The following is a 26,241-nucleotide window of genomic DNA, read 5'->3' as shown; positions in this document are numbered from 1 at the left end:
CTGTGAAAATAAGGAGACTCAGGAAAAATAGTTGTTTCTCAATTCTTAGAAGTCAGTGAGAATCAGATCCCAAAAGCAGAGTCAATTGAATTGAAAATTTGAAATAGCTTCAAAAAGCAGATGAAGAAGAAGAAGGTACTCTCTTCTATGAGAACTACAAAATTAAAATAACACCAAAAATATTTTGAATAAATTACATGACATTTTCCTCATTAGTTCATTAAGGCCACCATAATTAATACTGTGTCTGCTCTTGGACAGAAAAGTGTCTTGCAAATTCTGACTTGGTCTACTGGTACAGACTGACAGTTTCTCAAGAAATGTTACCTTGGAAAATTGTACCCTCTTCTTTGAAATATCCATAGTTCAGAGTACCTAGTACAGTCTTTTCCACAGGGCCAATACTAATACAGAACATACCAAACCAACCTAGTTATTTATAGAATCTCTCCAGTGCTACTACTTGTTGTGCAACATATAGAAATGCAGCATTCAGATGTTCACATCCCTTTTCAAGAAAGGACTTATGGCCTCTAACTATTAACTCCTTCCAGTTGGCCTCTGCTTTGGAGCTCAGGTCATGGTCCTCCTGGAGTGGTCCCAGCTAATGACCAAGCAACATGTGTCACAGGGCCTAGACTTTGACCCAATGCAAGAACCTTTTAATAGTTAATCTTCACTCTGGACCTCTCTGTAGAGCTTTCCGAGACTTTGTTAGACCTGAATCATGGTCTGTTGACTCTTCCTACTCAATCCTACTTCCTGCTTTTTCCTTTCTCAGGTGTTACATCCCCATAAACCTTTTATATGCCTGTCTCCACCTCAGTGTCCACTTCTCAGAAGTCCCAACTGACACAGTGGTACCAGGAATGACCCAAAAAAAAGCAAGTGGTAAGTTGGGATTTTGAGACTGTATCCCTAACTGCTTGACTGGCAAAGAAGAGCCCATCCCAGGTGGTGTATGGGGTACAATTAGTCTTTGGCACAATATGGTAGTATAATTGCTCAACAATACTAGATATGAAAAGTTTATTTATTTGGGGGCACTCTCTTGGAATATAGGATTGAACACACTGGAAAGGATCCAACGGTGTAGAGCAAATCTCAGGTAGGGTGACTCCCAGACACCTGGAGAAAGTAATGACTCATGCTGAGTAAAATGAAATACCTGAACTGCCATAGCTAACCCTGGAGAAAGGAAACAAAAAGCCCAGGAAAGTAGATATGCTACAGTGAATATATGAGGCCAGAAAACCTACCAGAAAAGTATTTTCCATGACGGCTTGGAGAACATATTCCACAAGGTTAATAGGAATGTGCTAGTAAGAGGGGCACTAGCATCACGAGGATGTCCAGTGCTGGTCTTCTTTACAGGTAAGAGCTGACTATAGATAAGGGTATACCATATATGAAAAACCCACACCTAACATCATCCTCAATGGTGAAAAACTGAGAGCCTTTGGGAGGGGGAGGAAAAAAGAAAAAAAAAAAAAAAGAGGTTAGAGTGGGAGAGAGCCAAAGCATAAGAGACCATTAAAAACTGAGAACAAACTGAGGGTTGATGGGGGGTGGGAGGGAGGAGAGGGTGGGTGATGGGTATTGAGGAAGGCACCTTTTGGGATGAGCACTGGGTGTTGTATGGAAACCAATTTGACAATAAATTTCATATATTAAAAAAAAAAAACTGAGAGCTTTTCCCCCAATATCAGGAACAAGACAAGGATGTCCACTCTCATCAATTTTATTCAACATAGTACTGGAAGTCCTAGACACAGCAATCACACAACAAAGGAAATAAAAGGCTTCCAAATTGGTAAGAAAGAAGTAAGAATTTCCCTGTTTGCAGATGATTATATATGGAAAACCCTAAAGACTCCACCAAAAACTACTGCAACTGATAAATAAATTCAGTAAGGTCACAGGATACAAAATCCATATACAGATATCTATTGCATTTCTATACACTAATACTGATGTAGCAAAAACAGAAATTTAGAAAAACCATCCCATTCACAATTGCACTAAAAATAATAACATACCTAAAAAATAAACTGAACTGGGTGGGGCCGAGATGGTGGAGCAGCATGGAAGTTCTCGGCTTCTTTCATCCCTGAAATGCCGGTAGATCAGCACCAAATCATTTTGCACACCTAGGAAACTGACCTGAGGATTAACACAACAATCTGCATACCTTGAGCCACAGAACCCGGCAGGTATGTGCTGCAGAGAGGTGAACTGGGGCAAAGGGAAGCTGCAAGGGTAGGGAGCTGTTTTTGCAGAGGCGGGTAGAGAAAGGGGGAAGAAGTGCGGCACACTGGGAGAGTACAGGAGAAGCACTCGCCACAAAAGTAGCCGGAGGAAAAGAGAAAGAATGGAAACACTCACAAGGGACCAAACAAGAATTCTGTTCCCCAGGACCACAGATGGGGAGAAAAGAGCAGGTTTCAGTACCATTAGGACTCTATAAACAGGGGAACATAGAGTTGGAAATTCCAGCACTCATTACCTGGTGGTGCTCTGGTGGAGAAGAAGGGCAAATCCCCAGAAGCAGGGCAGCGAGGTCTGAGGGGACTGAGGGCCACACAGGGAGAAGCAGTTCCCCTGCTTGGAGGGCATTTGTTAGAGGTGATACAGCCTCCCCACAGGCAAAGGTCCAAAAGGACTCTGGAGAACAGCCATGTTTGCTGGTATCAGAACAAAGACACCAGATTGAGGTGAAACCTGTCAATGACTGCGTGTTGTGATTTGCCATAATTTCTGAACATTAGCCACTGCATAATCACATGAACTTTTTCTCAGGCAGTCTGGCACAGGGCCACAATCTCTGAATCTCCACAGTGCAATCACATCAATGTTCTCTGGGCAAGCTGGCAACTGGCCATTGCTCAGTAAGACCCTCCCCCAGAGGGTCAGAGCAGATCAAAGCCACAGGGTTGAGAGATTTGGAAACACAGTCCCATCTGGGATAAAATTGGGAGAGAGGTGCTACCTGGCAGGCTGACGGCTTGGACACAGACAGTGTAGAAGCTAAAAGTGGATAGAAGCCAGAGACAAAAGGAGATGCTTAATTGCTACTAGGTGAGAGTGCAGAGTGCCTGTGCCAGAGACTGGGAAGGTGGGTGACTCCATTTTCACCTATCCTGTGCAAGCTCCACATGGATCGACTCCAGTAACTAAGCAGCGCCACCTAGTGGAGAATGGGGGCTTTACACCAAGCCCTGCCCAACTGTGCCCTCCAAACACATGCCCTAGAGGACCACCACAGGTCTCTCAACCTGCTAAGTACACAAACTATAGAGTGCTGCATAGTATGAGTTCTAGGGGAAACTGGATGCAACTTCATTTGGGTTTTAGTCTGTTTGCTGGGTCATTTATTCATTTTTTTACTTCTTTATTTGTTTTGCTTTTGCTTAAATTATTTTTGTTCTTTTTCTCCTTTCTTTGCTTTTCCTTGGACACAGAGAAAAATTTAGTTTTATTTTCCTTTTTTAAAAAAATAAAAATATTTTTTAAAATTCTTTTCACTATGTTTTTTTAGTTTTTTTGTAAAGTTTTAAATTCTATTTCACTTTCTTCATTGCATTATATTCTATTTTATTGTATATATTTTTAATTTTTAAACATTTTAATTTTTTTCCTCTTTTCTTTTCATTCCCTTTTTTCTCTATTCTACCAAGCTTCTTTCAACAACCAGATGACAACTCACCTAGAATCTAGCTTCCTTTACTTGATTTTTTGTGTTGTATTTAATTTTTTAATTTAATTTTTTAATTTTATTTTATTAATTTTTTTCCTCCAAAATGATGGAGAATAATGATGCAGAAAGAAAAAAGGGAAACTAAAGCACAAGAACACAATATAGAATTAGAGAACTCAGTGACTCATTAAAAAGCAGCAACATCCAAATCATAGGAGTACCAGAAGATGAAGAGACAGAAAAAGGAGTAGAAGGTTTAGGTGAGCAAATTATAGGGGAGACTTTTCCTAGTCTGGGGAAAAACACAGACATCAAAATCCAAGAAGAACAGAGAACTCCCATCATATTCAACAAACACAAACTGTCAAAAAAACATATCATAGTCAGATTCACAAAATACACAGACAAGGAAAGAATTACAAAAGCAGCAAGGGGAAAAAAAAAGTCCTTAGCCTATAAGGGAAGATTGATCAGACTCATAGCAGACCTATCCACAGAAACTTGGAGGCCAGAAAGGAGTGGCAGCATGTATTCATTGTACTGAATCAGAAAAATATGTAGACAAGAATTCTTTATCCAGCAAGGCTGTCATTCAAAATAGAAGGAGAGATAAAGAGTTGCCCAAACAAACAAACAAACAAACTCTAAAGAAGTTGTGACCCCTAAACCAGCCCTGCAAGAAATTATACAGGAGGCACTCAGAGGGGAGAAGAGATGAAACAAAACAAAAAAAGACCAAAAGCAACAAAGACTACAAAGAACCAGAGAACACCACCAGAAACTCCAACTCTACAGACAACACAGTGGCAAAAAATTCATATCTTTCGGTACTCACTCTAAATGTTAATGCACTAAACACTCCAGTCAAAAGGCATAGGGTATCAGAATGGATAAGAAAATAAGATCTATCTATATGTTGTCTACAAGAGACCGATTTTAGACCTAAAGACACTTTCAGATTGAAAATAGGGGGATGGAGGACCATCTATCATGCTAATGGTCACCAAAAGAAAGCTGGAGTAGCCATACTTATATCAGACAAACTAGAATTTAAAATAAGACTGTAACAAGAGATGAAGGACATTATATCTTAATTAAGGGGTCAAGCCACCAAGCAGAGCTAATGATTGTAAACATTTATGCCCCCAACGTGATCTCCCAAATATACAAATCAAGTAATCACAAACATAAAGAAACTCATTGATAATAATACCATAATAGTAGGGGACTTCAACACCCCATTTACAACAATGGATAGATCATCTAAGCAGAAAATCAACAAGGAAACAATGGCTTTGAATGATACACTGGACCGATGGACTTCACAGATATATTCAGAACATTTCATCCTAAAGCAGTAGAAATACACATTCTAGAGTGCACATGGAATATTCTCCAGAAGAGTTCACATACTGGGATACAAATCAGACCACAAAAAGTACAAAAAGACTGAGATCATACCATGCATATTTTCAGACCACAACACTAAGAAACTCAAAATCAACACAAGAACAAATTTGGAAAGACCACGAATACTTAAAGATTAAAGAACATCCTACTAAATAATGAATGGGTTAAGGAGAAATTAAAGAGTAAATTAAAAAGGACATGGAAGCCAATGAGAATGATAACATGACAGCCCAAAGGCTGTCCCTTTGACCCCAAAGAAAGGTCTCAGATACACAGCCTAACCTTACACCTTAAAGAGCTGGAAAAAGAACAGTAAATAAAGCCCCAAACCAGCAGAAGACAGGAAATCATAAAGATCAGAGCAGAAGTCAATGATATCAAAATCAAAAAAACAGAACAGATCAATGAAACCAGGAGCTGGTTCTTTGAAAGCATTAACAAAATTGGTAAACCCCTAGCCAGATTGATCAGAAAGAAAAGTAAAGGACCCAAATAAATAAAATCATGAATGAAAGAGGACAGATCACAACCAACACTGCAGAAATACAAACAATAATAAGAGAATATTATGAGCAATTATATGCCAATAAATTGGGCAATCTGGAAGAAATGGGCAAAACCCTAGAAACATATAAACTACCAAAACTGAAACAGGAAAAAATAGAAAATTTGAACAGACCCATAACCAGTAAAGAAATTTAATTAGTAATCAAAAATCTCCCCAAAAAATAAGAGTCCAGGGCCGGATGGCTTTCCAGGGTAATTCTGCTAAACATTTAATTTAAAGAAGAGTTAACACTTATCCTGTAGAAGGTGTTCCAAAAAATAGAAATGGAAGGAAAACTTCCAAACTCATTCTATGAGGCCAGCACTACCTTGATTCTAAAAACAAAGACCCCACTAAAAAGGAGCACCACAAACCAATTTCCCTGATGAACATGGATTAAAAAATTCTCAACAAGATACTAGCCAACTGGATCTGACAATACATTAAAAGAATTATTCACTGTGATCAAGTGGGATTTATACCTGGGATGCAAGGCTGATTCAATATCCACAAATCAGTCAATCTGATACATCACATTAAAAAAGAAAGAATAAGGAGCACGTGGGTGGCTCAGTCGGTTAAGCGTCCGACTGTTGCTTTCAGCTCAGGTCATGACCTCACGGTTTCATGAGTTGGAGCCCCAGATGGGTAGGGCTCTGTGCTGGCAGCCGGGAAGCTACTTGAGATTCTCTCTCTCTCTCTCTCTCTCTCTCTCTGCCCCTCCCCCACTCACGTGCGCGCGCGCGCTCTCTCTCTCTCAAAATAAAGTTAAAAAAATTTTTTAAAAAGAATAAGAACCCCATGATTCTCTTAATAGATGCAGAGAAAGCATTTGACAACACAGCAGCCTTTCTTGATAAAAACCCTCAAGAAAGTAGGGATGGAACAATCGTACCTCAAGATCATAAAAGCCATATACTCAAGACCCACCACTAATATCATCCTCAACAGGGAAAAACAGAGCTTTCCCACTAAGGTCGGGAACACGACAAGGATGTCCATTCTCACCACTGTTATTCAACATAGTATTGGATGTCCTAGCCTCAGCAATCAGGTGACCCAAAGAACTAAAAGGCATCCAAATCAGCAAGGAGGAACTCAAACTCTCACTCTCATAACATGATATCCTATATGGATAACCCAAAAGATTCTACAAAAAAACCTGGTAGAACTGATCCAAGAATTCAGCAAAGTCGCAGTATATAAAATCAATGCACAGAAATTAGTTGCATTTCTATACACCAATAATGAAGCACCAAAAAGAGAAACCCATTTTCAATTGCACCGAAACCCATAAAATACCTAGGAATAAACCTAACCAAAGAGCTGAAAACTACAGAAAGCTTACGAAAGAAATTGAAGAAAATACAAAAAAAAAAAATGGAAAAACATTCCATGATCATGGATTTGAAGAACAAATATTGTTAAAATGTCATTACTACCCAAAGGAATGTACACATTCAATGCAATCCCTATCAAAATCACATCAGCATTCTCCACAGAGCTAGAACAAACAATCTACAATTTGTATGGAACCAGAAAAGATCCCAAATAGCCAAAGCAATCCTAATAAAGAAAACCAAGGCTGGAGGCATCACAATTCCAGACTTTAAGCTGTATTACAAAGCTATAATCCCCAAGACAGTATGGTACTGGCACAAAAACAGACACTTAGATCAATGGAACAGAATAGAGAACTCAGAAATGGGCTCACAAACGTATGGCCAGCTCATCTTTGACAATGCAGAAAAGAATACCCAATGGAATAAAGACAGTCTCTTCAGTCAATGGGGCTGGGAAAACTGGACAGCTACATGCAAAAAAATGAATAAGAACCCCAGGATTCTCTTAATAGATGCATAGAAAGCATTTGACAACACAGCAGCCTTTCTTGATAAAAACCCTCAAGAAAACCCTGGACCACTTTCTTACACCACACAAAAAATAAACTCAAAATGGATGAAAGACCTAAACGTAAGACAGGAAGCATCAAGATCCTAGAGGAGAAAGCAAGCAAAAACCTTTTTGACCTTGGCTGCAGCAACTTCTTACTAAACATGTCTCCAGAGACAAGGGAAACAAAAGCAAAAAGAACTATTGGGACCTCATCAGGATAAAAACCTTCTTCACAGGAAAGAAAACAATCAGCAAAACTAAAAGGTAACTGACAGAATGGGAGAAGATATTTTCAAATGATGTATCAGATAAGGAGTTAGTATCTAAAATCTATAAAGAACTTACCAAACTCAACACCCAAAAAACAAAGAATCTAGTGAAGAAATGGACAAAAGATATGCATAGACACTTTTCCAAGAAGACATCCAGATAGCTAACAGACACATGAAAAAAATGCCCAACAACACTTATCATCAGGGAAATACAAATCAAAACCACAAGGAGATACCACCTCACACCAGTCAGAATGGCTAAAATTAACAACTCAAGCAACAACAGATGTTGGTGAGGATGCAGAGAAAGAGGAACCCTTTGTACTGTTAGTGGGAATGCAAACTGATGCAGCCACCCTGGAAAAGAGTATGGAGTTCCTCAAAAAATTAAAAATAAAACTACCCTATGACCCAGCAATTGCACTACTAGGTGTTAATCCAACGGATACAGGTGTGCTGTTTTGAAGGGCACATGCACCCTGATGTTTATAGCAGCAATATAGACAAGAGCCAAAGTATGGAAAGAGCCGAAATGTCCATCAAGTGATGAAGGGATAAAGAAGATATGGTGTATATATACGTGTGTGTGTGTGTGTGTGTACGTACAACAGAATATTGCTTGGTAATCAAAAAGAATGAAATCTTGCCATTTTCAACAGCATGGATGGAACTAGGTGTATTATGCTAAGTAAAATTAGAGTAAGATAAATATCATATGACTTTATGTGGAATTTAAGATACAAAACAAATTAACATAAGGGAAGGGAAGCAAAAATAATATAAAAACAAGGAGGGGGACAAAACATAAGAGACTCTGAAATACAGAGAACAAATGAAAGTTGCTGGAGGAGTTTTGGGTGGGAAATGGGCTAAATGGGCAAGGGGCATTAAAGAGGACACTTGTTGGGATGAGCCCTGGCTGTTAAAGGTAGGGATGAGCCACTGGATTCTACTCCTGAAATCACTGTCGCACTATATACTAACTAATCTGGATGTAAATTAAAAAACAAAAACAAGCAAACAACCAAAAAAAATAAAAATAAAAAACCACAGTGGCCCAGAAAAAGGATCAAAAGCCTTGTCAATAAAATGCCAAGAACAGAAACTTGATTTCTTGAAATAAATAAATAAATAAATAAATAAATAAATAAATAAACTAAACTAAACCAAGGGGGTAAAGGACCTATACTCTGAAAACTATAAGACATTGATGAAAGAAACTGAAAAAAAAAAAACATAATTGGAACAGTATTCTATGCTCATGGACTAGAAGAACAAATAGTGTTGAAATGTTCATACTACTCAAAGAAATCTACAGATTCAATGCAATACCTATCAAAAGAGCAACAACATCTTTACAGAACTAGAATAAATAATCTTAAATTTGTTTGGCATCACGAAAGACCCTGAATAGCCAAAGCAAACTTGAAAAAGCACAGCAAAACCAAAGGTATCACAATCCTACATTTCAAACTGTTCTACAAAGCTGTAGTAATCACAAAAGTATGGTACTGTTACAAAAATAGACACACAGAGCAATAGAACAGAATAGAGATCCAATAAATAAACCCACAATTATAAGGTCAATTAATCTTTGACAAAGGAGGCAAGAACATGCAATGGGAAAAAGCCTCTTCAACAAATGGTGTTGGGAAAACAGGACAGTAACATGCAAAAGAATGAAACTTGACCACTTTCTTACACCATACACAAAAATTAACTCAAAATGGATTAAGGATCTAAATGTGAAATCTGAAACCATAAAATTCCTAGAAGAGAGCACAGGCAGTAATGTCTCTGACATTAGCCATAGCAACATTTTTCTATCTATGTCTCCTGAGGCAACAGAAACAAAGCAAAAATAGACTATTGGGATTACATCAAAATAAAAAGCTTCTGCACAGCAAAAGGAAACAATCAACAAATCTAAAAAGAAAACTTACTGAATGGGAAAGATATTTGCAAATGACCTATCTGATAAAGGGTTAGTATCCAAAATGTATAATGGAATATTATTCAGCCATCATATGGAATGAATAATGGAATATTATTCAGCCATAAAAAAGAATGAAATCTTGCCATTTGCAACAACATGGATGGAACCATAGAGCAGAATGCTAAGTGAAATTAAGTCAGTCAGAGAAAGACAAACACCATTTGATTTCACTCATATGTGTAATTTAAGAAATAAAAACAAATGAACAGTGAAAAAAAGAGACAGACTAAATAACAGACTCTTAACTACAGAGAACAAACTGATGGTTGCCAGAGGGGAGGTGGATGGAGAGATTGGTGAAATAGGTGAAAGGGATTAAGAATACACTTAACATGATAAGCACTGAGTAATGTATAGTATTGTTGAATCACTACATTGTACATTTGAAACTACTGTAATATTGTATGTTAACTATACTGGAATTAAAATTTAAAAATTAAAAAAAAAAAGAGGAGGCTGCCATGGAACTTGGTTCATTTGTAGCAGTGAGGATGATGGGTCCCTGAAGCAATAGAGGCTAAGGCAATACTTAACCCTCAGAAGCTAGAGAGTCACAAGAATCATAGTACCAGTTGTTGGAATAGTGGCCAAGAGTGAATTGTACAGATGGTTAACAGAATAGGGTGTCACTATGGGCAAAATATATGGGTTGTCAATGAGAGTAATGCCTCATATACATAATTAAATGAAAGAATAAATAAGCAAGAGACTGGTCACCCCAATAAAAAGTCACAATCTCTTGCCCAGTTCCTGGTTCTGTATCAGTTTTCAAACCATTGACTGAAGATTTTTCTGGGTCTCAGAAAGAATCACCCTGACTTGACCATGTCTTGATCACCCTGACTTGACACCATGTCAAGTATATATCATGGTGATTCCCCTGGACCTTCCCCAAGGAGACCCATTTGCACTTATCTGAATTACCATGTCCTGGGGTAAGGGGAGTACCCACATATTTTGAGGACTGTTAGATACCTGGTTAGAGTCAACATTAATACCTGAAGAACTGAAGCAACACCATGGCAATACTATTGAAATGGAATCTTATGAAAGCCAGGTAATAAATGGAGTTATGGCCAAAGTCTGGCTCATAGTGGGTCCACTGGGTTCACAGATCAACTCAGTGGTCATTTACCCAATCCCAAGTGTATAACTGGAATTGATATACTTCACAGTTGGGAGTCATTTCTATATATTCTCCTTGGCCTGTGGAGTAAGAGTTATCATAGTGGGGAAGGCCAAGTAGACATCTTTGAAACTGCCTCTCCTGGCCAAGAAAGTAAATCTAAAACAATATCACAATGCCAAAGGGTGGTGATTAACAATACCGTTAGGACATAAAGCATGCAGGAATAGTAGTTCCCATCACACCTCCATTTAATTCGACAGTTTGGCCAATGTAGAAACCAGACAAATTAGCAGAATGATTGTAGACTACTGGAAGCTCAACCAACTAGCAGCCCCAAGTGCAGCTGTCTTGCCAAGCAAAGTGCCATTGTTGAAGCAGGATAATATGGCCTCAAGCACAGGCCACTGATTTGGAGAATGGATTCTTTTTTACCACATCAATGAACACAATTAGAAATATTAATATCCAAAGGAAATAAAAAAGCAACAATATGCATTGACACTTTAACCCCATGGCTATGTTAACTCTCCTTTCTTTCTCATAATACAGTCCAAAGAGATGCAGATCATCTGGAAATCCTGTAGAGTATCATATTGATCCATTATATCAATGATACCATGCTGATTAAACATGTTGAGCAAGTGTTGGCTAGTATGCTGTTTGTGTTCTAGAAAGTAGAGGATCAACCCTGTGAATAATTAGGGATCTGTCCTTCATTAAAGGGTTTAAATGTCCAGTGTTCTGGGGAGTGCTAGAACATTCCCTTCAAAGTAAAAGACAAAATGCTACCTCTTGCATCCTCTACAAGAAAGGAGAAAGCACAGCGCCTAGGAGGCTGCTTTGGGTTCTGTAAGCAACATAATTCACACCTAGAAATATTTCTCTGGCCCACATGCTAGGTGACATTAAAAGCTGCCAGCTTTACAACCTGGCAAAAGAGCTCTGCAGCAGGTCTGAGTAGTGATGCAAAAAGCCTTGGTACTTGTGCCATAGGATCTGGCACTTTCTATGGTGTTAAGAGTTGTCAGTTTTGGGAAAAGATGCATATGGAGTTTATAGAAATCTTACACAGTTCAAGCCCTTGGGGTTCTGGAGCAAGGTTGCACATTTTTTAAAAGTTAAGTCTTGGCATGCTACTGGAAAAAAAAAAAAGAGGGAACGCTTGACCATGGGACACTAAGTGACACAAAATGCAATGTGTCTTGTTGAACCCATCATGTCATAAATTCTGGAGGACCCAGTCATAATTCATCATAAGATGAAAGTATTATATTTGGGATGGCGCACAAAGAATAGCAGAGCCACAAAAATCCACGTGAACAGATAAGTCTAGACCTTGATATCACCCTTCAGTTGCATCAACACCCTCTCTCAGCTTGTACTGATGGCCATATTGGGGTAGGGGTGGTGTCTTGATCACCAGCCGAAGAAAGAAAAAAATGGCTGAGTTTAGTTTACAGATGAATTGGCTAAGTATGTGGATGAAACCTGAAATTGGACAGCAGTACAGGCTAGGCTCACTCCCAAATAGTTTGAAGACAGGAGAGCTTCCTAATGGGCAGAGCTTCAGGTGGTGCACCTGGTCTTCCACTTTGTATGGTAAGGAGAAGTGGCCTGATGTCAGGGCATAAATAGACTAATAGGAAATGCCACATAGCCTGGCTGACTGGTCAGAAGTCTGAAAAGAAAAAGATTTTAAGCATTGCAACAAGGAAGGGCCCCTTAGTGTATCAGTCAGTTAAACGTCTGACTTCAGCTCAGGTCATGATCTCACGGTCCGTGAGTTCGAGCCCCACATCGGGCTCTGTGCTGACAGCTCAGAGCCTGGATCCTGCTTCAGATTCTGTGTCTCCCTCTCTCTCTGCCCCTCCCCCACTCACACTCTGTCTCTCAAAAATGAGTAAATGTTAAAAAAAAAGAATTGCAGACAAGGAGGACTTAAAGAATTAGAGGCATGTGGATATGCATAGCATTGTGAGTAAAAAGTGAGAGGATCTTTTTATCATACATCAATGTCCACAAGAAAGCATACATTACAGAAGAAGTATTAAATAATCAAATAAACAAAATTACTCAGCTAGTTGATGTTAGCTGTCTTTGTTAGCAGTCACTATAGTGCTGGCACAATGAACGCTTGAGTGAAATGGTTATGGTGGCAAAAATGTAGTCTTTGCATGGGGTCCATCAGCATGAGGCCCATTTACCATAGTTCACCTACCTATGATACTGCCTCATTTGCAAGTTCAACCTGCCAGCAAAAGAGAGCAATGTTGAGCTTCTAATATGTCATCACTCCTTTGGGAGATCAAGCAGCCATTCCATGCCAAGTTGACTACATTGAGACCTTTCATCCTGAAAGGGGCAATAGTCCAATCCCATGGGAATAGATCATACATACATATTGGGTATATATTTGCACTTCATACCCACAAATCTTTATCCAGCACCACCATATAGGAACTTATACAATGCCTAATTCACAGACATGGAACACAATACAACACAGCATCCAACCAGAGAAATCACTTCACAGTAAAGGTAGTTAGTGTAGGAAGTGCCTGCGACCATGAGTTCCACTGGTTGTATCACATGTTGCATTTCCCAGAAGCTGGAGGCCTAATAGAGCACTGGAATGATCTGTGAAGGGTAAAGTTCAAGCACCTGCTAAGAGAATACTCTGCAAGGAAGAGGTGCTGTTCCCCAGCGTACAGTAGACTTTGAGATGGCTTAGAATCTCCAGTAGGAACAATATATGGGTCCACAAACAAGGGATTAAAACAGGATTAGCCCCATTTACAATCATTCCCACTGACCCATAGGGAGACATAGTGGTCCCCATACCTGCAACTCTGACCTTTTTGGAATAAGAGGTCCTAGTCCCCAAAGGTGCTATATTCTTGCTAGAGGACACAGCAAGAGTCCCATTGAACTGAGCTTCATCTGCTGCATAGGCACTTTGGACTTCTTGAGTTCAGGGAAAAGGAGGCAAAAAGAAGAGTTAACACCTTGGGAGGAAAAGCTAAGTCTTATCATCAGGAGAATGTAGGCTTGATGTTACATAACAGGAACAAGCAAGACAATGAGTGACACTCAGGTGATCTATTTGGGCAACTCTTAGTGCTACCTTGCCGAATAGTGAGTGTTAATAGCCAACTGCAGCAGCACCTGCATGAGAAGGTGATTATTACTAAGGGTTCAAATTTCTCAGGAACTAGGGTTTTCACACAACTAGTGTAACTACTAAGACCAGCTACCAGAATGGGTAGCTGAGAGTGTGGGGAATTTAGAATGAATAGTGGAGGACAAAAGCAATGGTTCAGCTGTGGTTCAAAACCAACTGCAAAGATGGGGACTATAGTTTGTCCCACTAACTTCTCTCTACTAAGTTTCTTTTCAGGAAAAGAAGCCACTGGAACCCTAGAGGAATTGTTCTCTGAATGTGTATACAGAGTGGATCTAAATGGTGCAAGGGGTTGACTGTGACAGAGAAATTCTGTTCAGATACCCTTTCAAGAAAAGGCTCTTTGCCTAGCTGCTAGGAGTAGTTAGGTAACACCATTCAAATGTTAATACTTCCAACTGTATATCAGGTTTTGAATGGTGGCCACATTTTTCTTGGGGTGGCTCCAGCCAAAGACTGAGCAAAACTGTGTTACAAGGGCCTAGCCATTTTTATCCCAGTGTGGGACTCTTCATCCCAGCGTGAGACTTTTCATCTTTGCTCTGAAGTTACCATACCCAAGCCAGTTTCCTCCCTTTTACTTTTACTGTTTTACATTCTTTTTTAAAAAGGTTATTTATTTATTTATTTTTGAGAGAGAGAGAGCGCGCGAGTGCACATAGGGGAAGGGCAGAAAGAGAGGGAGAGAATTCCAAGCAAGCTCCACACCGTGAACCCACAAACTGTGAAATCATGACCTGACCCCAAATCAGGAGTCAGAGGCTCAACTGACTGAGCCACCAAAGCGCCCCTGTTTTACATTCTTAACCCTATGTCACAGTTTGCTTCCTGGATTCCAAAATGACAAACCTAGTCTTTTCCAGCTCCATCTAACTACCCTAGCTTCAACTCTAACTTTCCTATTGCTACTGATAATTGTAGAGGTGGTATTGTGCTTCTTTTCAGTATGGATACAAATGTTTACCAGATTCATCTCCTATGCCCTGTATTGGTACAACTGAAATCTATTCACTTAAATATTTAAAGACACCAAAATGTGCCTTTATGGTCAAACATGTTAGATAGGGAAAAAAAAGGATGGATAATACTGTTATGTAGTAAGAATTATCTCATATACATCAAGTGTATCAACGAATTCAGTTCTTAAGAGTATTCTATGGGATGGGCACTCCCCCCCCCCCCCGCAACATCAGAAAATGGGCACACAGTGTTAAGTAAACTGCCCCAGAAAAATTACCCATGAGTATATCAATAGATTTAAGAGTTAAACATAAATAGGACTTCTCCAGTATCTTTATCTGTAATCACTGTACTCTTCTGCCTCAAAGAAAGGGTTACTCGCATGAGTACTCTAAAATCCTAATAGAGAAATGTTTGGATAAACCAGGCCTGGTGTACACAAGGGTGGGGAGAATAAAGATACAGTTGCTTTAGGAAAAGATAGTTTCCAAAACAGTAACAAGCAGTTGAATTTTTTTAGGTTTTGTTACTCTTGAAAAGTAAAGCATAAGAAAACAGTTTCATGAATTACCTCTGATCTCTGCACAGTTCGCTATTTCCAAGTTGGCCAGCCAATCTCCTTATCCTCACGATGTCTTGCCAGCTGGTACCTTAAACTCAATTAGAAGCATCATCTTCTCTACAAAATTAGCTTTTCCTCATTACTTCACTTTGTGGTCCAAAATCCTCCCGTTCTCGCAGCTTGAAATCTTGGGACTTAGTAGGCACTTAACGTTTCCTAACATTTTTCCTTATATAGGCTCTTGATCTAACTACTGCCAAAAGTCTGTCTTCTCCTCTTAAAGATTTCCACAGAAAAAATGACTACTGAGGTCTACTTCTTGCCAACTGCAGAGAAAGAGCTTTAAAGTAAATTTTGAGAAATCCTCATCACTATCAGCTTTCAGATGAGCCGCCTGGATGTGCTCTCGGGAGCCTACTCAGAAGAACTACAATTCCCGTCGTACATTGCGACCTTCTAAAAATTACAATTGACGCGTCATTTCCGTCCTTACTGGCGGCGGATGCTGGACTTTGTAGTTTGCATTAACTTCTCTTTTGTCGCCGTCTTGGAAAGAGGAAATTGTGGCCAGACCAACTGCTCTCAACGTGGTATTAAGTTATGGTATTTAAAGTAAATTAATAGGATAACGTTTTAAAGTGAATTTAGCGTCAGGTTTGTATGTATTTCACGTTCCGCCTTCCTCGCACTGCCGGAGCCGGAGAAGGGGAAGTGACGTGCGTCCGGTGTAATGGCGGCGCGGTGGAGCTCCAGGTAATTACCGAACTCCGTAGACTCGCCTCAGGCAGCGAACCAGATTGGGGGTGGCGGGTTGCCGGACCGGGTGGGAATAGAAAGCGGACTAGGGGGTGAGCAAGGATTTGCTGGTACCTCCGCGGGCAGCTCGGAGGTGTGCGCGCCGGCCCCCGAGACTGAGGTGTGAGTGCCGGTAGTGCGGAGGAGTCTGAGCGGGTAGGGAAGGGGCCGTGAACTCCGTTCCCGCCTGCGCGGACGGACCTCGCTTCCTGATGAGGTTGCTGGAGCTGTCTGACCGTGGTGTTTTTGTTGCTGAAGTCTAGCACCAGCGCCTGGGCCTCTGTCTTGTCGGCGCGGATCACTTAGAACTTCTCAAGTCCTTTAGGTTTCCCGAGGCCCCTTTTTTGCCCCAGGCCGGGCCCCAGGCCGTGGGAGTGGGATTAAGGAACTGTGGTTAGTTAGAAAATAGTGGAAGTTCCACTGTTATGCCTCTATCCAGCGTATATCCCTGTGACGGCTTCTTTACATTTTCATTAATCGTTTCTTTTTCATTCATTTGCCCTGTAAATACTAGATGCCTTCTAGTGTTTAGTCCTGGGGGCTCTTTTCTGTCGTCCTTTATCCTTCCATAAGTTGATCTACCTCCAATAAGGTACTGACTCTCCAACTTGGATCTCCAGTATGTCCACCTCTCTGTGGAGCTCCGGATCCTACAATACACTTGTGCATATCGCTATCGTAATAGTTAATTTTATTGAGTCTTAACTGCAATAACCGCTTTACCTATTTTCACTTCACCCTCACAACACCTCTTTGAGATAAATAAGGGGAAAAAAATGAAGAAAGGATGTTCTAGATGCAAGATATAGGTGATTGAAAGCATACTAACAGTTCCTTTTACGTTTTGATGTGTCCACAGACTAGCAATAGCAGATAGAAAAACAAACTTGGCTTTCAGAAAACTAGTTAGCCTGCCTCCTCATCATGTTTAAACTTGTTTTAGGATTGCCTGTGAATCTGGGAGTTAGCCTCAATTATCCTTCTCTAGAAAAGCGGATTTAGAATTGGCATTAAAAGTGTGACTTTGTTCTTAGAAGCATTGTGACAAGCAGCATCTGTAGGAGGAGGAGACCTGCTAGGGTGGGTGCTGGGTGATGGACTCCTAAGCCAAAGATTCCAGTCTTGATTCAGGCCTTAGAAACTCTGTCACTTAGGCAGGTTACTTAACATCTCTAGTCTCAGCTTCCTCATCAGAAAAATGTGGATGATAATAATATCTAACTTAGTGGGTTGTTTTGAGGATAAAAATAAATAACAATGCTTATATATAAGGCCTGTGTACAGTGCCCGGCCTACAGTGTTAACTATTATTGTTACTGTTGTAATATAGTTGATGAATCCTCTATGCTTCAGTTCTTGTTCTTTGCTTTTGAATATTGCTCTTCCATATTTCCGTGCCCATTCCACTTTCGTGGAGCATTTCCCACCCCATTTGACTGGGGTTCTGGTTTGTGTTCTCCCTGATGATTGTACATTGCCAGGTGATCGACAGTAAGTTGTACCTGAGACCATCTAAGAGAACACACTTTTACAGCCCCAGTGCCTTAACAAACATTATTTTCTGTTTACTACCCACTTGTATCTAGACTGAGTTTTGTATTACCTGGTATCTCTGTAACGTAAGTTCTAGCTGGCCTAAGAAAGAGGTGGTTATTGCTAATATAGCTGACCATACTGATGACTCTGTGGGCTTCCTTGTTGCATTTCTCTTCTGTAATGTTTGAAAATTTTAGCATGGGAGGGTGATGAAACAAAAAGGCCTCTGGCACATTAGTTTCATCATACTTCTGGACTGAACCTGTCACCTAAATATTTTATCTCAGTGTATACATTTCATTTCAGTGCCTACAATAAAGTGCAAATTTTCGAAGCATTTTCTTCCAAAATAATACATCAGGAGAGGAAGCAGTGGACTAAAGCAAGCCTTTGCTATTTGTAGCCAAGCTAGTAAGTGTTTTCCCGGAGAATAGATAACAACAACAGCAACAACAAAAATGGTATAAATTACCTTGGCCTGGAGACATTAAGACTGCTGTGATTATAGAAGCTAATCAGAGGAAGAGACTAAGTGGAGAGTCATGTTTAACTTGACTTTAGGCCTAATTGAAATGGATCAGGATAGACAGAGTTCAGCACTTCCACCTGAAAGGTCCTGTGAGTTCTTCCCTCAATTATTTTATCAAGACGGTTTAATTCTAGACTTGGTGACAGGTGCCTCTGTAATGAAATAAAGTGCTTTGTGTCTAGGGATTACTTCATAAATTTCTCCGTGGAGACCACCACTTCCAACTTTTCTTTAACACTTAGAACATGGCTGGGTGCCGAGGTGGCTTAGTTGTTTAAGCATCTGGCTCCTCATCTCGGCTCAGGTCATGATAGGGTTTGTCGGATGGAGCCCTATGTCGGGCTCTGTGCTGACAGCACAAAGCCTGCTTGGAATTCTCTCTCTCCCTCTGTCTTTCTGCCCCTCCTGCATGCATGTGCTCTTTCTTTCTCAAAATAAATAAACTTTCTTTAAAAATCTTAAAACGTGGTTTACTAAATAGCTCTTTAATTAATAATCAGAAAGGCCACTTTCAAAGCTGTGCTGAGTGTTGACAGAATGTATTCAGCCCATATACTTATTTAAGCAAGCTGAGGAACACATTTTGGGGGAGGGGGAATAAAGTGATATGAATATTCAAAGACATGACATAGACTCACTGATTAAACATGGTTTTGTAAGTTGAAGTAACTGCACCTTCAGGATCAGGTTTCCTCTTGCAGTGCCTTTAAAGGAACTGGTATTTTTTTCATCTTCCATAAATTGGAAATTTATTCAGCCCTCCAGGTTAACACGGGGTGAAGACAAGGGATGAGCCCTGATAGTGCTGTCTTGATGCAGTTGATGACAAACAGGTCGGGGCTTCCTAGAAGTCAGTGTTGATAGTTAAGACAAGTCTGCTGTGGTATTCCTTGGTAAAAGTTGTCTAAGTATCGTTATAGAGAGTTCTTTGTGGGAAGAAATAGGAATAATCAGGGCACCTAGGTGGCTCAGTCAGTTAAGCGTGTGACTTGATTTTGGCTCAGGTCATGATTTAACAGTTAATGGGATCGAGCCCTGCTTCGGACTCTGCGCTGATAGCACAGAACCTGCTTGGGATTCTCTGTCCCTACCCCACTCGCACGCATGTACACACACTCTCTCAAAATAAACACGTTAAAAAAACAAGGAATGGGAATAATCATTAGAAGTCCACACGCCCCCTTTTATGTTTAATTTTAGAATTGGAACCTGTGAAGTGGTAAGTACTGTCCTGGGTTCTCAATGTATAGCAGTGACCAAGAATCTCAAAAATCTTGTTCTCATTCAAGGTGTTTCATACTTTAGCTTCATGAGTCTCATGTTCCATCTCATTTCTGCTCAATCTTACATTCACACCCTGTACTCAAACAACTGAGAATCCCCTAAACTCTTTTTTTATATCTCAGTCTTTACACATGCTGATCTCATTGCCTGAATGACCTCTTTCCCCTTTCATGCAAGAAGTGATTTTTCCCCCTTTCCTACTTGTACTTCAGCATTCAGCTTTTGGACCCACTTTTCTTCTGTATGCCCCAGACCCACTTAGTTGCACTTCCTCTCTTCCAGGAATACTGTGTCTATAACATTGCTACAGCACTTTAGACTTTTCTTCTCTCCTGACGTTAGCAACTTTCATTTCTCAGATCCCAGTTCCTTGTGCGCAGCTTAATGTATGTATCGCCTCACTATTAACAGACACTGCCTTTGACCCCCTATTCTTAATTTGTTTCCAAAAAATAGGGGGTAGAGTAAAAAAACAGAAAAAGACCACAACCATACTGTTCTTTCTCTTAACCTTATACTTTCTTATTTTTTGTATACTACTTTACAACTTCGTAATAGAAGCGTCAGTTTTGGCTTATCCTCATCATTTTTGTTCTAGTTCCATTTACCTGTGTTAGTCCTATACCAAGTGTCTTAATTTTTATGACCTTACAAAAGAGAGACTTCTGCAAAAATTCAAATTTTAACATTAAATGAAAAAGAAAGCATTCAGTGGGTGATAAAGAAGCACTAAAGCTATTTGTTTACTACAAGACTCTTCTTTTACTATCAAGTAAAGTGGTGAGGGTTATGGTATAGATTTGAAATTTAAGGTTTTATCTATTTGTTATTGTGAAAATGGATATAAAACTTAGCTTAATCACTAGACCAAGAAAACCCATAATGTTTGTTCAGTGAATGAAGATGCTGGAGTTAGTGAGGAAAGTTCAGTCCTGTTGCTGTGCAGTTGAATTGTGAACCAAAGGGTGTGTGGAGAAACTAAGGCCAAGACGAGGTGGGCTTAGGCTGTAAATACAAGTGACTGAGTGATACAAGTAGTAGCAGCAGACTCCTCCCTTAGGATTTGTTTTTATTCAGTAATTACAGGAAGTACTACTGAAGAACTCTTCTCTTAAAGATTTTTATATGGAAACAGATTGTTGATGCATGAAGCATTGAGACAGAAATTTCCATTTTAAAAGCTTAGAAGGAGGGCACCTGGGTGGCTCATTCATTTAATTATCTGACTCTTGATTTTAGGTCAGGTCATGATCTCATGGTTCATGGGTTCCAGCCCTATGTTGGGCTCCATACCAGCAGTCCAGAGCCTGCTTAGGATTCTCTCCATCCTTCTCTCCCTCTTTCTCTCTCTTTCTCAATTTGCCCCTCCCCAGCTTGCGTGTGCTCTCTCTCTCAAAATAAATAAATAAACTTAAAAAAAGTTAAGTAGCATATTGAAACGATTATATCACTTTTAATTTCTTTGGTTAAATACAGACCAGTATGGACTGGCTTCATGATATAGGAAATGAATGAGGGATAATACCTCCTCTCAGTTTATAATGAGTAATTTTTATTAAAATGTTAAGAGCTTTTAGATTTTGTCTTTTTTTTTTTTTTTTTTTACTAATCTGTGTCTTTTTACCGTCGTCTTAGGATGTCCCCAAATTGGGGCTGTCTCCCCTGCACAGAGTCAGAAACTAATCAAAGACCTTTATATTTTGTTTATTCCTCATAAAAAGTCAAATAGTATCCAGGTACTATTTGCACACCTCCCAGCCCTATAATTGAACATGGGAATCTTCAGTCATTCAAATGGTTAGAAGTCAAAGAGCACACCTGGTATATGTATTGACTAGGAAACAATAAGAGTACAGGTCTACAGTTCTTTATTTGTAATCTTAGAGCCAGAACTGTTTCGACATTCAGAATTTTTAAGATTTTAAAGAAACACAGTGCACATATATTTATGAAGTAATAGCCCTTTTGGAATCCCAGGCAATATTTTCCAATCAAACACATTAATATTTCTACAGTTCAACAAATGAAGAGTCACATTTAAGTCTCAGGTTGGTGCAGGTCAAGTTTTGCTGCCAGATGAGTTTCCCACAAGCTTAAGAAAAATCTTTGTGGGGCACCTTGGTGGCTTCGTTGTTTGAGCGTCCGACTCTTGATTTTACCTCAGGTCATGATATCACGGTTCGTAAGTTCGAGCCCTGTGTCAGGTGCTGCGCTGATAGGGTGGAGCCTGCTTGGGATTCTCTCTCCCTCTCTCTCTGTCCCTCCCCTGTTTGTGCTCACTCTCTCTCAAAATAAATAAACTAAAAAAAAAAATCTTTGTAAGTTGTGCTGAGCATAGCATAACGTATAGAGTTGTCAAATTCCTATGTTGTATACCTGAAACTAATATAACATTGTGTGTCAACTATCCTTCTATTAAAAAAAAAAAGGAAAGGAAGGAAAAGAAATATTGTATTTTCAGAGCTTTTCAGATTCCATAATTGCAGACAAGGGATCATCACCTGTACCTGGTGACTTTTCCTTATAGTGATAGTAGCGTTCAGATGCTTTTATTTTCTTGAAATTGTGAACCTATGCTGAAATCAGATTGCAACATCATTTGTCCTTGTGTGGTATATAATGCAGCATATTTCTCACCAACATGTACGCATTTTTAAAAATAACAAGAAACAATAGTAGGAAAGCAATTCTCTTAAAAGGATTTTTCCTTCAATACAGATATGTAAAGGCCATAGACATCTTATCATATATTAAGAAATGTGGCCAATCTGTTTTTCGTATCTTTTCCCTGGGAAGGAAAATTGCCTGTGGAAGGGCCAGGGGCTTGGGTCCTCTTTGAGGATTTTCTTGAGGATCCTACTACTATCTCCTTCCCATTTCAGTTTTGTATTTAGAACATACTTAAACTGGTTTTTCTTTTGAATACTGTGTAATATTACCATTTTCCCTTATTGAGCAACTAAGATTGTTTTTTTTTAACTCTGTTATCATGTTTGACATTTGTCAGGTGTGCTGTTACTGTGTAGAATGCAGTAGAGCAACCTGAAGGAAAGGGAATGGACTTTGTTGACTTCCTTTTAATTTATGACAGTTACAGCAAGTCACGTTGGTTGAGGATGCCTTGGGGACAACGGGGACAACGGTAGGAGTGCTCAACAGAAATCATTGAGAAAGAAGTGCATTACAGCCATTAGTTGATGTTTTCATCATCTGAACTTTTAAGATAATTACAGAATTTACAATTTCATAGTTTCCAGTTAACAATCTAAAGTGCATCCTACAAACATTATTAAATATTTTGCCTTCTGATGCTTGCTGACACTGATGGGAAGATAATTTTTAAACTACCATCTTCTTATCATAAAATGCCCTCGTTGTTCAGGAGAGCAGGTGTGGTTTTGCTGAGTTGCTTACTTGTGACAAGGAGAGAGAAATTTAATAATTCATCATAAAATCCACATAGTGATACTCAGAAGAGCAGCGAGAGCTATAAACTCTAGATAAATCGCTCTCATTGCAGGAATTTCCAATTAGTCTAAGTATCAAGCATGCACATGTTGCACTCCCAGAATTTCCTTATGGGCGTATTCTGTATAAATCTGGACGATGATAGGACTTTATGCATTTTTTGTTAGAATTGTAGTAGCAGTCTACTTTGTAAAATTGTCAATTTCACAGTTACATTTTGGGACATGGAAATCTAACAGAGTGTGCTTGATTGGCAGAAAATTATTTGGTGATGATGGTTGAAGGGTAGAAAGGAAAAGATGACACACACTGATGAGAAAGAAAACTCATTACATTTAGATAAGTAAGGTAATTTGAAATAAAATACACAGAAAATTGCTGTGTATATGTATGTGTAGGTAAGTTGAGAAGAGAAACCAGGTTTCAGAACCAAGGATAGCCAAGGAAAATGGTGAATCTTGCACAGTGGAGTCAAGTGACTTATTTGCTTATACTGTACCTGGTCAGAGTGAATTCCGGCTATGCTGATTAAACAAAGGGAACCTTTAAAGTATTATTTTGCATCTTTAAAAAGAAGTGGGTAGGGCTTTATATTAATATCAAAACCTTTGCTATCTGAAACTTCGGAAAAATGGGTCAGTTTAGGATAGGAAGATTTTCTGTATAGTAGAGACTATATCTGTTTACATTTTATAGTTTACCAATACTGTATCCATATATTAATGTTGTCATTTTCATTGGGATGCAATATCAGATGGTTTTGGCATCAGATAAACCATCTAGATTTTAGCTCTGCCATTTACTAGCTATAATTTACTTGGACACATTGTTTCAACTCTTTGAACCTCAGTTCTCCCATTGAAAATATGGCTAAAAAATTAACAAAGCAAGGTAATTGTGAGGATTGAATAAGAATATATAAATGAAATGCCTAGTGTTGTATTTTTGCGGCTGCAGTAATTTATCATTATTTATTGCTATTGTTATCTTAATCTAAATTACACATTTCAGACTTCTAAAGTATATGTAGTTAATTGTTCATCTCTGGGATATCTCAGGAATATCATTGTAATGTGCTGTATAGACCCTATTAGTGTCAAGGGTAGATTAGTTTGTTGAAGAGCTACTGTGTACATTGGCAGTTCTCCCATTGGCTGGTTTTGAACGGTGATGGTTAGTCTACATTCACCACTGCACATCAGCTTCAGGACATTCATCATTATATTATTCTAAAATGACTTTTGTATCAATGGAATACATGTTTATAAGTTGAGGAAAATATTAAAGTTCATATATTACTAGCATTAGAGCTTAAAGTATCTCCATTATCAACTTGGGCACAGTATTTAGGTAACAGGTGATTTTGAAATGAGTCTTATTTCAGGTACATACTAAGATAAGTTCTCTTGGATGGAAAATATGTAATAAGGATTTAAGTAATTCTGAGAGTCTGTGTCCCACTGTATTTTCATTCTCCCCCTCCCCGTCCAAAAACCATGATGTAAACATGCTAATAATTTTAGCAAGTTGACAATTGAACTGGATTAAAAAATGTTCTCTTCCATTATTTCATCCCTTATTCAGAAATAAGAACTTCAGCCTACCTCCATTTTAGAAGGAAAGTTGGGTAGAGTTTATTAGTCAGTTGAGTTAGTACTGAATTCAAGTTGGTAAAGTGGGTTCTACTATATAAATACATCCCCTTTTAGAGAAGGGAAAGTGTTCAACTCAGGATCTAAACAAGGGCCACACACTAAATCTGTTGTCTCTTTTGTTCTATAATAGCTATCCTCCTTTTTTTCTTTTTTCTTTTTTTGTCCCCCATGGCATTGAATTATTTGAGAAACTGGATCATTAGGCTTGTATGTGAAAGCTCACTAGTGAATAATCACCAATGACATACCTCATTAGCTGTCAAAGTTTAGTATTAATATGCAGCAAAGGAGACAGTATACTGTGGAGGACCATGGAGCATCTCAAAAAGGTGGTTTAAGAACGGGTACTTACTATCTTTGTGAGACTAGAGGTTAGTTATCAGATCATCTTGGCAGTGATTGGGCAGAATTTGAATTTGTAAACTAGCGAGTTGCTGGGACAGTAAATGGTCATATCTTTAAAACTTATAGGTCCTTGCAGACATCATTTTGTGGTCTTACTTTGGAACAGATGGGTCTAAAGTAACTAGAAATAAGAGTATGACCTTAGCTAATCCATGATAAGTATATTGTGACTTAAACTGGCATAGTATTTATGTTTTTCAAGTTAGCAGAATCCATTTTATAAGTAGTAGTTTCTGTTTCAGTTGTCAATTCTCCCTTCATAGCTGCCATCAGAGTTATTTTTAACTTTATTAGTACCTCTGCTTACTCAGCCTCAGCTGCAGAACAGGCCGTTATCTTCTGGAGATACGATCAATCAATAGCTACACTGTCTTTCAGTGGGTCATGATCATGTATCAAGTTTGTGATTGTCCTAGTATGTCTAGTGCCATGTTTTCTTGACGTTTATGTTAAACGATTGTTTGGCATCATGGTGGATGCACTGCATTTAAGACTGTAGAGATCACACCTTGGTGATTGAAACATAGACAGACTCTAGGACCAGGATTATTATATTATCCCTTATTTCCCGTAATCTGAACCTTTCGTAGAAAATAACCAAGTGACTTTTCTCACAAGTTGGATATGAGTTATTTTACTTTGTCAGTATCTAAAGAATTAATACCATATCTGGAGATTGTCAAGGACAAGGATTTTGAAGTACCATGATTAAAAGACCTAAGTGTCTACTAATCATTTAGAATTATGTTGCCCAATATGGTAACCACTAGCCAGCCACATATGGCTATTCAAATTAAAAGTAAACTTAATTATAAAATTAATAAAATTATAAAATTATAATATTAATTTTCTCAAATCCATTGGGCACATTTGAAGTGCTCAATAGCCACATGTGGCCATTGGCCATTGTGTTAATGAA

At 39.0% G+C, this 26,241-nt stretch overlaps 1 protein-coding gene and 1 long non-coding RNA gene across 3 annotated transcripts in view; one reads left to right on the top strand and one right to left on the bottom strand.

Moving 5' to 3' along the window:
• LOC123379192 overlaps positions 1 to 16,143 on the bottom strand; it is a 236,429-nt gene extending 220,286 nt beyond the window's left edge. The window contains exon 1 of the long non-coding RNA XR_006583370.1: positions 15,660 to 16,143. This is a non-coding gene — a long non-coding RNA (uncharacterized LOC123379192). The remainder of the gene's footprint in view (positions 1 to 15,659) is intronic.
• Positions 16,144 to 16,266: 123 nt separating this feature from the next.
• The window catches only part of CWC22 (CWC22 spliceosome associated protein homolog), a 56,772-nt gene continuing 46,797 nt past the window's right edge, over positions 16,267 to 26,241 (top strand). The window contains exon 1 of one of the 2 annotated variants that reach the window (XM_006935392.4): positions 16,267 to 16,403. The gene's annotated coding sequence lies outside the window, so the exon portion shown is untranslated. The remainder of the gene's footprint in view (positions 16,404 to 26,241) is intronic. The other variant, XM_003990908.3, reaches the window with a different exon arrangement.

This window comes from Felis catus, chromosome C1 (assembly GCF_018350175.1).
Source record: "Felis catus isolate Fca126 chromosome C1, F.catus_Fca126_mat1.0, whole genome shotgun sequence".
NCBI classification, from domain to species: domain Eukaryota; kingdom Metazoa; phylum Chordata; class Mammalia; order Carnivora; family Felidae; genus Felis; species Felis catus.
The sequence above is the reverse complement of the archived record's forward strand: the minus strand, read 5'-3'. Positions and strand labels throughout refer to the sequence as shown.